At 35.6% G+C, this 14,835-nt stretch overlaps 1 protein-coding gene and 1 non-coding gene across 2 annotated transcripts in view; one reads left to right on the top strand and one right to left on the bottom strand.

The window, feature by feature from the left end:
- LOC108739521 overlaps positions 1-14,835 on the bottom strand; it is a 250,548-nt gene that overhangs the window by 182,667 nt on the left and 53,046 nt on the right. The window lies entirely within an intron of this gene.
- On the top strand, positions 4,252-4,323 carry Trnay-aua. Its single transcript has one exon. It is a non-coding gene; the product is annotated as a tRNA-Tyr (tRNA).

Genomic DNA, 14,835 nt, shown 5'->3' with positions numbered 1-14,835 from the left:
AAGGCGACTCGACTCTGCGCTATCTTCTGCTTTATATCCCTACTACTCCTTCCGTCCCGACTTTCTAGATACGTAAAATGTGCCATTTTTTTCTAATTTTCCGTCTCCTATCCTTACATTCGTTCTGTCCCTACTTATCCTAATTACCTAATACTTATTTCTTTTGTGCAAAACTAATTGCATCAACAGTGTAACTCCCGAACCTCCTCAACAGTTAAAATGTAGAAATCAATGAAGCTGGTTGTTCTGTCAATGCGCAAAGCGCAACCCATGAGTTTCTGAAATGCCTATACGTATTTCCCATGCATGTATAAGGTATAAATAATGACCGGTCCAAACCGACCGTTTGTTATTAGTTACGCCGCGCTGACCAGTAGGGTTGGCCGCGGTGGTGCGACCACGTTCTCTCTCCCTCACCGACCTTGGTACGTTCGCCATGCATGCACATACAATATCCATGTACGCTACTTCCAACGAATAATCAGATATAGGCCTTTTGTGTGCTCATTGAAAAATTATATCGGTCTCATAAAACACGATCACAGATACGGAATACGAATTCAGGTATGCGCTCTCGAGCAACGCCCTGCTCCCTTGTTGACCGCTCTCCCGAACCAAATCCGATAATAATAATTCGTTTTAATATTGCCAATTAATTGTAGATAGTTGGCATACACTAACCAAGGTGCAAATTGGGCTTTGGTAATATTTTAGGCGAGCTTTGCAGCACTAACGTGAGGATAATTCTGTGGACAATAGAGGGAAAAATAACACTAAATAAGGTATAGGTAGATTTCTATCTACCGAAAATTTAATGACTGGTTGATATAGCAAATACAGAACGGTTAATTTAGAAATTCGAAAAAGATTGTTAAAGGTGTATGTTTGGAGGGCGGCGCTGCACGGGTGCGAAACATGGACGGTGAGTGCTGCAAAAAAAAAAGGTTGGAAGGTTCGAAATAAGGTGTTACAGGCGAATGATGTCGATACGAAGATTAGAAATGAAGAGATATTAGAAAGAATAGGAGAACAGATGGCTCTGTGGAAGTCAATAAAAAATAGGCGAGATAGGTTGGTAGGACACCTTGTCAGGCATGAAGGTCGAGTCAGAGACATATATTACAGGCAGAAACGGGAGTTATGAGGAGTAGAGGTAGACCTAGATTAGATTACTGTTCGCAAATAGTTAAGGATGTGGGATGTTCTAGTTTTAGGGAAATGCGAAGATTAGCTCAGGATAAGAAACAGTGCAGGTGCATGTCTAACCAGTTTTAGGTCTGACGACCTTATGATGTTGATGATATAGCATAATTACCAGTCTTAACCATTAAAGGGAACATTATGTAATTATCGCAAATGAATAGTAGTTTCGGAATAAAAACAAAAATACTGAATCAAAAGTTAAATTTAAACAAAAAAAAAGGAGATGTTTCCGCTGTCGACAACGGTTCCCTCAAATTGAACTCATGGTACGGCGCATTAAGTAAGTTACTCGTACAGCCCCTGTCGTAACTGATAACTGAAACATATTCACGAAAAATAATACAATTGAAAACTTATTTCATATTGCCCTTCGTTTAAATGGAACTTATTTTTTTTATCTATATTATCGCTATCAATTAAGATTTATAATAACTTTCAAAATTCAGTCTGCATTAAAAAAGAAGTAAAATGTAACTGTTGTTCTTTTCAGTCATAATTTGCTATTTAAAAAAGTAGACATTGTTTTCGTGCAAATCAAATCAAAGTCCATGAGGTCTTTGAGCAAAAAGAAATAAAAAAAAAAAGAACAAGAGAACAAGATAATGAACTTGTCATGCGATGGTATCGCTTACCCCACAACATTTTCTTTCTCATTCGGAATTTGACACTTGCATGCAACATGATATTCGTCAGAAATATTTCAATAATACTACATTTGTACGTAATAAAATGTCGTATCACAAGAGAGTGCGTGATTTACTTTGTAAGACCGATATTGCTTCTGCACGCACGCAAACCTTTTGTCAAAGAAATCGCTTTTTCAGCAAGAAGTACAAAGTATTATTATTCATGTTCCATTTCAAAGCAAGCAATAGCAGCTGAATAAGTAAAATGAGTTCAAAATTCTTGTTATATTAACTACTTAGTGATAAGGATACTTGCAATTTTATCGTCCTTTTTTGCCTCAGGCAATCACGAAAAATTAAATGTTTCTAGCTATTAATATTTGTTTTAACAATATTAGACAATAGACAGTTACATAAACAACTCTTACAGTTCTTATCACATTGATGAACAAAATTAACCAAAATTAAAGCTATAATCTGTATATATAAAAGAAAGTCGTGTTAGTTACACCATTTATAACTGAAGAACGGCTGAACCGATTTGGCTGAAAATTGGTAAGGAGGTAGCTTACAACCAGGAGAAGCACATAGGATACTTTTTATCACGTTCCACGAGAAAAACGTGGTATATGTAAACGCAACTGACATGGAATGACAATACGCAAATGACAGCAAAACGAAAAATTTATAAATCAAATCATCTAGCCGTTCATTTGTTAAAAATGGTATAACAAAACGCAACTGACAGCTAAACATAATGCTGTCTATGGTTAAGTACTTATGGTGTTTTATTTATAGCCAGATTTACCTGAAATTTGGCTTTAATGCTTTTTCATATAAAATTAGTGACATACATACCTATTTCAACATTTCACAAAATTCTACCTCTTTAGGAAGCTGAAAGGGGTTTGCAAAGATTGTATGTTTGTTTTTGGTCCGATTTACTTGAAACTGGTTAAAAAATCTCTGTTGGAGGGGAGGGGTGGTGCGGAGAAGTTTCAATGTTTAAAAGGAACATATATTATTTGTGGTCAGATTTACTTGAAACTTGGTCTTAATGGTCTCTCATTTAATTTCTGAAAGATCTATTTCGACATTTTAAAAAAGGGAAAGGTGTTGCAATTTTTGTTTGGTACATACTTTATTTGTGGTTGAATTTACTTGAAACTTGCTATAGGTATATACTGTTTGATATTATTAATCAAATGAAAACAGGTTGCAACGTTTCCATGAGGTATATTTTATTTGTACACGAAGATTGCTCATTATTGAAATTAAGCAAATACGTTTAGCAATTTTTAAAAATCAACCCTTAAGAATGAAATGTTGTTACTACGTTGGATTTGAAATCTAAGATGGCGACATTACATAAAATTAAAACGTTGTAAGGGTGAATTGGGAGTTAAAAGGTTTTATGGAGAAACAACATTAATTTCTGTGAGCGAAGCCGCGGGGAAAAGCTAGTTATTGATAAGTAACTTGACTTTACTGTTCGAGAAAAGAATATTGAATATTGTGGTTATGGGAAACCATATTGGAATAAAATTTAGCTAGAAAATAGAGATAAAAAATTGTAAAAAGGTAATTTAGACATCGATTTGATTTAGGACACCTGACATGAGGTTGAAGACAAGGTGTACTCTCTTTTTTTTCTTAGAATATGTCAGTTTATCGGGCGAACGGTTCACAAAGAAGAAGTTATGAACCTATTTTATTTTATATGATAAAAGGGTCAAGCCTTATATTATATTTTCAAAAAATAACGCTTCTGATATAATGTAATACATATTCGCAATATGCCACTTGATGTCAGTTCTAAAATTAAATAACTGAGATGAAGAAAAATGAATATCGTTTACAACAAAAGTCGTAGGCGCCTGTTTTTGTGATGGATATTGTCAAAAATATTCACTTTTACGTGTTACAAAAATGAATGATTCAATAAGTACAAAACACATAGTGTGATATAAATACGATTTTATAAAAGGCGCTGTCTTCCGTTTGCTTTTTATTTATTTACTTGCAGGAGTTTTACAGTTTCAATGAGTTGTTTTAGGTATTTAAAGACTTTATGTGTATGATTTTTAATATAATTTTTGTATAATTCGATAAGTGCAGCAATAATTTGATGAAGAAATTTGGAAGAAAAAAACAACCACTGAGGATGTTACTTAACGCGAACAGTGAAATATATTTGTCACGATGATTTTTATTTTTATATGCATACCTAGCGCGGCTTTGTTCACGTTGATGTCCTAAATACGTGCCAAAAATTTTTCTGTCCCTCGGGAACAGTACTTTTTTCTGGATAAAAGGTAATATTAATTTGAAATCATTTTTTCGATTTTTTATTTACCCACCACAAACTACCTTAATTTAATGAGGGAAAAATTGTTGCTGTTGGTCGTGGTTGCTGTTGTCACCTCTCGTAGTTTAGTGGGAGAACATTGGTGTATAAAGCCAAAGGTCTCGGGTTCGATTCCCGGCGGGGGGTGTCACAACAGCAACAATTTTTCCCTCATTCATTTGAGGTAGTTTGTAGTGGGTAAATAAAATATCGAAAAAATGATTTCAAATTAATATTGCATATTAAATCCACTATTAAGTAACTAACAATGTCATAGGGCTTCATATATTTAATGGATAAAAGGTACCCTATGTCCTTTTCTGTGCCCCTGACAGTGAGTGTACGAAATTTCCTCATGATTAGTTGAGTAGTTAAAGCGTGAAATCGTAACAAACGGACAATCAAATTCACCTTCGCATTTATAACGTTAGTTAGGATTAGGGTTTGTCGGTTTTTAAGAACCGGTTTTAAAAGCCGGTTTTTTGGAGAAAATTATGAAATTCGAAAACCGGTTTTTTAGTAGAAAATATTTGTTTTCAATGTAAGAAGAAAATATTGGTTTTCAATGTAAGAATAACACAAAAAATTTGAAAATGACAAATGTAGCCAAATGTACCAGATTGATGAAAACACTGTTGCAAGCGTTTTGGTTCCAATATTGGTCACAAGCGGTTTGGTGTGTTTTGTCTATTGGATGAATTAATTTAGATTTTATATCAGTTTGTCTTCTGGTTTCTTTATGTACAGTTCATAAATTCAGTATTCAGTAAATAATTTCAGTCAAAAACTGCTTTTAATCACTTTAAATTTTCTGTTAAAATTTTTTATTCGAATTACTGAATATTCGAGCAAAAAATTTTTTTATAAAAATTCGAAACCGGTTAAAACCGGTTTTCTGGAAAAATTACTATTTGAAAACCGGTTTTCTAAAATGTCGGTTTTTGTATAAACCCTAGTTAGGATTAATTAAATAATACACCTAAAACATTGACACAAAATAAAACTGAAATGGTATTTAACGATGTCACTTTAAACGCTAAAACTGGCTTTAGATTTTTTTATCGTTATCTATGTCACGGTTATTTACCTAAATATATACCTGCATAAAAAAGGGGCTACATTATCATATTTTTAACAAAATAACCTCTTCATTTATTATCTACACCACAATTCGCCATTAACGAGTATCATCTCGATGTTGCCCCCGGTTGGGTGTCACATTATTTCGGTCGTTAGACACCCTCTTACCTATTGAGAAACTCAAATCCTTTCCCCCATTCAGTCGGCGAGCAGGTGAGCTTATAACCCTTTAAATATTTATTAAAGGTAGCCACTCAAGTATATAAGACGGTCTTAATAATGCTGCGAGTCACGGCTCAAAGGATATTAGTTTGTGCATTATTAAAGAAGAACTAATACCGTCTTCACTACTTAATGGTTATAATAATGTAGCCTGTCGCCATTGTAGGCGGGCTGTCACAGACTAAATATCCGATAAGATATAAAATTTAAATTTAATAATGCAAGGATCGATAATGGAAAATGACACGGTGGAAGGTGCACTATTTTATTTATGCAAATATTGCATAGTGTGACAACGACCAATTAAACTGGATAATTAAATCATAGCAAATTAGAAAAATTTTATGATTCTACCCTAACAGAAAAAATTAAATCAGTTAAAGAATGTCGAGATACGCGAATTTGATTTTCATATATAAATTAAAAACTATATGTTTAATAAACTCGAAAAGTTAGAATTTCATAAAACTACTCTGCAATCAATATATAAAAATTTGGTAAAGATCTAGGGGGGATCGAAAGAGAAGGTCTCCCCCACCACTGTACCATAAAAAGTTCGTGGCGGTCTCACCCCCATAAAAAGTTATGGGGGTTCAAAGTTAATAAATATGCCAATTTTTATACATTTCTAGGCATGTAAATATTTATATAGTCATTCTTAAACAATATTCAAAGGTAAAACTAATGAAAAATACATAAAAATATTGAGAAAGTTATATAAAACATTATTTAAATATCTTTATCAATAGGGTAGGTTAGGTTAGGTTTTCGGGTTTTGTTCAAGTGTCCACCCTCTTTCGATCCCCCACCTCCACCCGCTTGAAAATAATTTTTTTATTGAATTTTATTTGGATTACAGTGTATGAAAATTGACAAAATAATCAACTTTCAACCCCTATAACTTTTTATGGGGCTGAGACCGCCACGAAGTTTTTATGGTACAGTGGTGTGGGGAGACGTCCTGTTTCGATCCCCTCTTTCGATCATCTAGACATTTACCAAACATTTTATATGTAAGAATGCATATTGGTAGATGTGGTAGTGTGGGGGATCTCCCGGTAATTTTCGCTACTAGAGTGTTCTGGATCGTCTCTAAGATTGTTCTAACGAAGAATTTGCTAGACTATCGGTCATTAAATACCACATTAGAATAAGTGAGAACGTGCTGGAATGTTTTTAGTGTTGTCAGAAAGAATGTTCTAGGATTGTGCTCAGGCAGAATGTTCCAAAGCGAACTGGATTGGAAAATTCGAGAACAATTATATATGAGTGATAGGGAGGACCTCTGAGAATATATTACGGCATTTTCTTATATTTCGACTAGTTTGGAAATCTCTTATAGTGTTTGACATTTCTTCAGTTTGATAGATATGTGGGACTGCGATTCACTTAAAATAAGCGAAAACGTAGTAGTAGAATGGTCGAGAATATTCTGAAATGTTCGAGAACCATTATGTATGAGAAGTTTCTGACATTAATTCAGTCAAAGTGTTCTAAAAACTGTCTGGAATTTCCTATTATGTTCATGATTTGTCCATTCTGGTGTGTATTTGGTTGGGTTTGTGGATTGATCACCGTACACAACCACCCGTGTAGAATAAGAGAGAACCTACCTACCAGAATGTTTTTGAATATTTTTAGAGCGGTCTTATCCAGAATGTTATCGAATATCTAGCATTGCTCTCAGGCAGAATGTTCTAAAGTGAACGGGACCCGATGTATAGAGAACGTTCTGAAATGTTGGAGGATTCTTATGTTTCAGTGTGGAGCTAGGTTCCGATACTAAATTAGAGCATTTTCATATATTTCAATCAATGTTCTAAAAAATGTTTGGTCTCGTATCATGTCTAAGAGTCTGGGTTTGTGAATCGATGACCAACCATACGTTTAAAAGCCACAATGTAAAAAAAGAACTTTCGATGTTTACTTATTAATATAATTACTGACATGAGAGGGACTTTATAGAGGTTTAATTGGTACAAAACAGATACCAGTTTAGTAATTTTTGTTCCGATTTATCAATTAATTTTAGATACCATGTAGAAGCAAACGCTATTCTAATGTGTAAAACCAATAGTTTACAAAGTAGAATAGAAGTGACAGCGGTGGCTGGAAACGAAACGTAGAAGATATAAATGCAAATTCGGGAAATACGTGGCACCCGTTTCACAGGGTGTACAAATGGCTTTAGCGAGAGGGCGCAATAAAGGATGCCGGAAACTCGTACAACATTTCGGAAAGAGGAGGTCGAGTGGTTCTGACACACCCTCGAACAAGTACAAGGATCTGCATTATTAAAAGCGTCCTCGAGCAACACATATTTCGCCACTTGATCTCCTTTCATACGTATACACGCGAGAGTCTTAACTGCAGGAACCGGTAATCGTCTAAATTTCCCTTTGTGTAAGTACTATGTTCGTACAGTCGGCTCTGTTTCTGTTCAGTTGCTGCTCGCGTTGCATTGTACGTTTGCCAAAGGGGTGTGAACAGACAGAGGTTGTCGTGGACTTGACCGCAGCTTGGCACTAGCGGCGACAATCGGCCACTTCACATCTCGTTTAATAACTTAAGCCACGACGGACAGGCGGACGTACTGACGGATACAGTGCGCCAATAGCAATGTACAGGGTGTCTCTCTCCATTGTATAGTTGAACCGTTCAATACACCACCCAATAGTTTTAAAAAAAATTTATTGCCAAGTATTTGCAAATGAATTTAGGGTTATTCAGGTCTGTCGAATTAAAAAATAAAACTAGACTAGTTTTTCCAAATTGGCTCTAGCTTTTGAAATAGTGGATATCATCAATTTTTAAGTTTTATAAGTTAAAGAAAGAGAATTGTTTTCTTAGTATTGCTGAAACTCTGCTTTGATGAGAATCAGTTTTCTGTCCCTAGACAAAATTTTCAGTCTCTCGGAGTCCTTTCAGAGTCTTTCAGCGTCTCTGAGAGCGTCTCTAACAGTCTTTCACAGTCCCTCAGTTATTGCCTAGGTGTTTTTATGGATCTCTCGCAATCTGTGTATGAGAGACTCGAACGATAAAATTGTAAATCACAGAGACACTGAATGAATAAAATAGAAGATATTACAGATTTAAAATGCAGGGACATAGCGGTTGCAGCGGTACCGGCCGGGGGGGCGGTTTGTATTGTCTAATGACAAAAACACTGTGAATGTTGTATATAAAGACATTCTGTAGTATATTTAGTATGTTCAGGAGGTATCTTTTGAAGATTTCCCCTTTTCGATAATAATCTAAACAAAACAAAAATATATTTAGTATCAGCATTGCACCCGTGCGAAGCTGGGGCGGGTCACTAGTAATATAATCTATAATAGCTAAGGTGGATGGCTAAGCTGAGTTTTTTCAAAAATAACATTTACAAAATGCAAAGCAAAATGAATTTATGGAGATTAAGAAAATTTGAATGTTGCATCATTTTAAACAACTAATATTGCTCGTAGTAATCTTTCTACTTGTATTCTAACGAATTCAAAGTGTGATAGGACACCCTGTATAGGTACCTTTGTGTATTTCGTCCTTCCATGCATCGAATTCTTTTTGGTCAAGTCTTTTCAATTGTCCACTAAAGTAATGCGGGGAGAAGTGCTACTACTGTCACCGTTCTTTCCGCACTTCCACGAAAATCAGTGACCCTCGTCTACAGACTTCAAAGTCCGTTATTAGTAGATAATAAAGAAAAGAATAGGGAACTTGTTCGTTCCATTCTATGGCGGGTCTATTATGCAGTATTTACTAAAATGTTAAATGGAAAGGAGATTATGATTAAATCAATGCGACAAATTTTGACAGTACACTTAAGGAAGGAGATAATGAATAATTGTTTTGCATATTCAGCAAAAATTTAAGCGTCAACTTCACAAATTCAAAAAGGATAGAAATCAACAACTAAGAATTTATTAACTGATTCTGTCTTTGTTTCATTATTTTATCTAATACTTGATTTTTTTAATTAATCTTTTTGAATTTTTCATGAATTTTGTTGCCGGAATTTCTTCAAAGGCGTATGCAAATAATAATTGAATAATATTTTAATAAAAAGAAGTCACTTCTATGCTCGCCAACGGTTAATTTAGAAATTCGAAAAAGTTTGTTAAAAGTGTATCTTTGTAGTGCGGCGCTGTACGGGTGCGAAACATGGACGTTGAGCGCGACGGAAAAGAAAAGATTTGAAGCGTTCAAAATGTGGTGTTACAGGCGAATGATTAGGATGCCGTGGATAGAGAAGGTTAGAAATGAGGAGGTATAAAAAAATAGGTTCTCTGTACTCTGTTTACTGACGATAGTTAAACGTGACAACGTCATAAGAAAATACTGATGGAATGGTTTCATTTTTCAAAAGAAAATTTTAATTTTATTTGTTTGATAGATATTTTGTATGGATATAGAGAAGGAGGTAAATGGAAATGTATTATTGTATAGCAGCTGTCCACGCGGACGCATCGCTCACTCAAGTAGGAGAGAGACAGATGTCGAACGCTGCCGAACGCGGAGGCCGATTGTGCCTCTTTGTCGCTCGTTCCGCGCTCTCGCTTGCACTTCAAGCCTTAAATGGAACGCCTCAGAGCGAGGTAAAGCCGCATGAGTCATGTTTTTTCGTGCGTGCAGCCGGCTCCATAGAATTATAAGACGTTGTCACGTCAAAAGAATAGGAGAACAGAGGACTTTATGGAAGTCAATAAGAAATAGGCGAGATAGGTTAGCAGGACACCTTCTCAGGCATGAAGGTATAGCCAGAAACATATCAGTGGCAGAAACAAGGTTTAAGAGGAGGTAGACATAGATTAGATATCTGTTCGCAAATAGTTAAGGATGTGGGATGTTTTAGTTTTAAGGAAATGCAAAGATTAGCTCAGGATAGAAAATAGTGGAGGTGCGTGTCCTACCACTCCTAGGACTGACAACCTAGATGATGTTGATGATATTAAATTCGCTCTATAGTTCGTTTAATAATAATCTGGAGATCCTTTTAAGTAGAAATTGACTTCTTTTCAAGTCTGTCGATTTCTTGAAGCAATAAAATTCAGTATATATGTTCTTAATTCGGTTATAAAATCGAGCAAATAAGTACATTTCGTATAAATTATTACTGAGTCAAACTGAAACGTAAAGTAGCGCAGTAGACTGCATATAAAAACAATTCACTTTTAAAGTCATCATATTTTAAGTAGCCATAATGCAATATGAATAGTTCATAACCTTATAACGTTCGTTTTACGGTGGCATCGTAAAAAAGAACAATTAAAATGAAATTATTCGATTTGAGCGTACCTTCAGTTTTGATGTGTCTCTAAAATTAAGTTTACTGCGTTTTGGAATGGAGAAATAAAATGCCAACAAAAACCCTACCCATGTACGGAAATTTTATAACATCTACACGCCGTTTATTGCTTCATAAAGCGGAAGCAGAAGCCGAATCCTGATCGAAAGCTCTTTTCTTTATGATCCCTTGTTTGTTATACCCCTATATGACATGGCCAATTTGCCCCCCCCCCCCAAAGAAACTGGAAGATTTAGAAGATTGTATAACGTAAAAATATTTCTACGGTTTGACGCAAAATTATGTATTCTATCCAGTGATAGATCGGGGTGCTTCACATAGGGGTAGGTACATTATTTCAAAAGTTAACTGAGATATACGTTCATACGTTAACCGCAAGACGGAAGGAGTAGTAGGGATATAAAGCAGAGGATAACGCAGGGTCGAGTCGCCTTCAATAAAAAGAAGTCACTTCTATGCTCGCGAACGGTTAATTTAGAAATTCAAAAAAAGTTGTTAAAAGTGTATGTTTGGAGCATGGCGCTGTACGGGTGCGAAGCATGGACAGGGGGTACGACGAAAAAGAAAAGGTTAGAAGCGTTCGAAATGTGGTGTTACAGCCGAATGATGAGGATACCGTGGAATAGAGAAATTAGAAATGACGAAGTACTATAAAAAATAGCAGAACAGAGGACTCTATAGAAGTTAATAAGAAATAGGCGAGATAGGTTAGTAGGACACCCTTTTCAGGAATGAGGGTCTAGTCAGAGACACATTAGAGGAAGAAACGGAAGTTAGGAGGGGTTGGGGTAGACCTAGATTAGATTACTGTTCGCAAACAGTTAAGGGTATATGTTGTTTTAGTTTTAGGGAAATGCGAATATTAGCTCAGGATAGGAAAGAGTGGAGGTGCCTGTCCAACCAGTCTTAGGACTGACGACCTTATGATGAAGATGATGCCCCATGTAGTGTGCGGGTCTCATGTGGCTCATGAGGGGCATACCGATATAGGGATTTCTTCGTAGATTCCTCATGAAAGTCCCACCAAAAAAATTATTCTAATATGAGGATTTCCTTATGGGCTTTTCATATTGGTCTTAAGGGGAAAAACCTATCACATGCATAAACTTACAATTAAATCTACCTTATGGGAGTTCGATGAGGCAAATCCGTTTCAAAATACTCTCGGTAAAATGAAAAAACTTATAATAATAATCCCCTTGCCCAATTATGTCGTCGTTTCGATGAAATCTTTACATTTTCAACGAACGAACAAGTGTACTTCCTGATATATTTATTATAAAATAACTGAAACCAGACATATCAGGTCAAACAACAGTACAATTGCGTTCATTTTTCCGAAAGTTTTTATGGGGTAGTAATAAGTTTTTCCTGCGGGGGCCACATGCGTTATTCCTGATGATGCGCAAATTCGACAAGGCGTTATATGTCCCTTCCTTGTCCTAGGGGGCAACCTTATCGGGCCCACAAAAGATAGTGTGGCTACCCACTCACTTAGGGAGCCCACCTCCACCCCTCTCAAAGTTCTAGTCGGTTTATTGCAATAGTAAGTTTACTTTTAACTATCACAACGTATTCTGCAAATATTTTTTGTTCTGAAGTCGTTTCTTGCACTTTATGATGTAGGTATTTAAGGTTACTTGTTCAGATTCCTTCAGTTTTCTTCTCTTGCCCTTAATTGACGGTGACAATTCATTGTATGGCCAGACGGCATGCGATAACTGATTGCTTTCAATGCCGTCTACGATTGTTGACACAATAAAAAGTCTTACAATGACCGGTTAGTTTGAGTTTTCATTGAATTGTCGCATTTCTTCTCATCCAATGAACACCATCACCGTTTACCTTTCTTTTTACTTTAATCAGAGAGACAAAAGCCAGTCACTTGCATCGTTCAGAAAATATCTACTGTGGAAAATAACGAATGTTGCCAGAAATACCAATAAAAATATACCTACACTGCTCAATTTTCGGAGAAATACCTGCATTGACAATAGTATGATGTTGTTTTCGGTTAAATATTTTTTTTAAATCAAAGTGAGAAGAAAAAGGATTCTGACTAGGATTGAAGCAACAATTTGATGGGTGAATTATCGAGACTGTTTGTGGCGTGCTGATGAGATGAACCAAGATCAAAATTGCGATCTATATCTGATAGTCTCAATAAATTACTGATCAGTGACCAACAAGAACACAATCCGTTCTTATTTTCTTATTTTAGATATTTCTTCTAGTTCTCTTTTGTTTCCTTTAAGATCCCAGTAACTATTTTTCTTTCTTATTTTCACTGTAAGTGATATATTACAGTAAACGAATCACGTAGACTAGAACCGTATAAATGCTGATGCGTCGATGGAGGGTGATTTGCGGGGTCGAAATCCTTTAAACTGGATTACGTGCGGCGTCGTAAACATTCCCTGACAGTAACTTATTCATCCTGTGCCATGTCTACATTTTTGCTTCTAACGCATTCCCTAAAGTCTTATATTTACGAAAAAATTTGTACAAAACTACTTCACAATAAATAAATAAGAACGACATCGACAAAACTGATAAACCGTCAAAATATGAAATTTACTTACAGATCTGACGAAGAAAGCTGGCGAGCGGTCGGGCAGGTACTTGCCCATTTATGGCCTATTTGGGTAAGTCACTTTGAACCGATACACAAATAAGCTTTCAGTAGGCGTAAATTATAGTATTAATACATATAGGACAATAGCGTACTAGAAAATAATGTAAAAACATGACTTATCAAAAAGGAAAAATTAACCTATTGCTTTTGTTTTATAGTTAGTTTTCACATTCACTCTCATCATGGGAATCTCTATCACTGTCACCAACATCAACAATTAGTTCTTCTGTTTGCCTGTCTATTACTTGCTCACTGATCCCTATTTTTAAATATTTAATCTACGCCCCTGATAGGAACACTGAAGTATGAGGGCTGCAATCGTTATACCTAAAACTGCCTACTTTTTCCACCGCGCATCCACGCCATTTTAAAATTTCCGCCAGCTTCCAGCGTCAGGCCTGTACAAGTATGTATAAAAGTACTGAAGTCTACACGGGAGAGACTAGCCATTCTTTCGGAGAAAGGATCATATAACATAAAAATTCTTTAAAAAGGGACTACTTATGCGGAACAGTTAAAGAACAATAATAATTTTAGAAGCATAAAAAATCATAACAACGTTTGGAAATAATCGGAATCTGGCGGAATTATTGATACTTATAAATGATCTGTTTTGTCTAAAGCGATGACCATGGCTAGATACTCTAGAACTAACTGGCAATTTCGCCATTTTTTGTACGGACAGCAATAGCTGTGACAGCTAGCTAGGGTAGATTTCATTTGAATGATCAAATGATAGTCCGGCAGGGTGGTGAGACGGGTGATCGTCCCCTAATACACCCTACACATGTTGCCTGCCATAACAGACTCACCCTAGATACCACCAACACCTTTTTCCGGGTGATACATGTTTCGTCTACTACTAATGTGGGCAATGTTAAGTCCTAAGTTTTTTACTTTTTTGTGTACTGAAATATTTTTAATTTAAATTCATATTTGTAATTTTAAATAGTGTCTAAGTTAATGAAAACAGGACCAGTTTACATTTTACCTGGGTATTCACAGAACCCTTATAAACTGGAAAGAAATGTTGTATGACGATTGTGCTCACATTTAATGATAGGGCTTTCCATATTCTGTGTTATATTCAATTTCTAGTTATTCACCCCCGCTAAAATAATATTCACCAATTTACCTGTTTGTAGATAGAGTTCATGGTACATTAAGAGTCAGGCATTCACATTTCATCTTTCAATCAAGTAAGTTTTGCATCCAGTAACCATCCAAAATAGTTTCCATTGTCGGACGAATTTTGATAGTTTTAATTTAGACGTTGAAGTTTAGTTTTTATTGATTAGAATAGAAGTTCCAGTAAATGTTTTAAATAAAACAGTGAATTTTTATTCATCAACAAAATCACGATCCAATTTAACTAGTTGCATAATATTAATTTGGCGTGCAACGTACAACGTTTGTACAA

The sequence above is a fragment of the Agrilus planipennis genome, unplaced genomic scaffold (genome assembly GCF_000699045.2).
Source record: "Agrilus planipennis isolate EAB-ADULT unplaced genomic scaffold, Apla_2.0 scaffold34, whole genome shotgun sequence".
In the NCBI taxonomy this organism is placed as follows: Eukaryota; Metazoa; Arthropoda; class Insecta; order Coleoptera; family Buprestidae; genus Agrilus; species Agrilus planipennis.
Note: the sequence above shows the minus strand (reverse complement) of the source record. Positions and strands in the feature narration are given on the sequence as shown.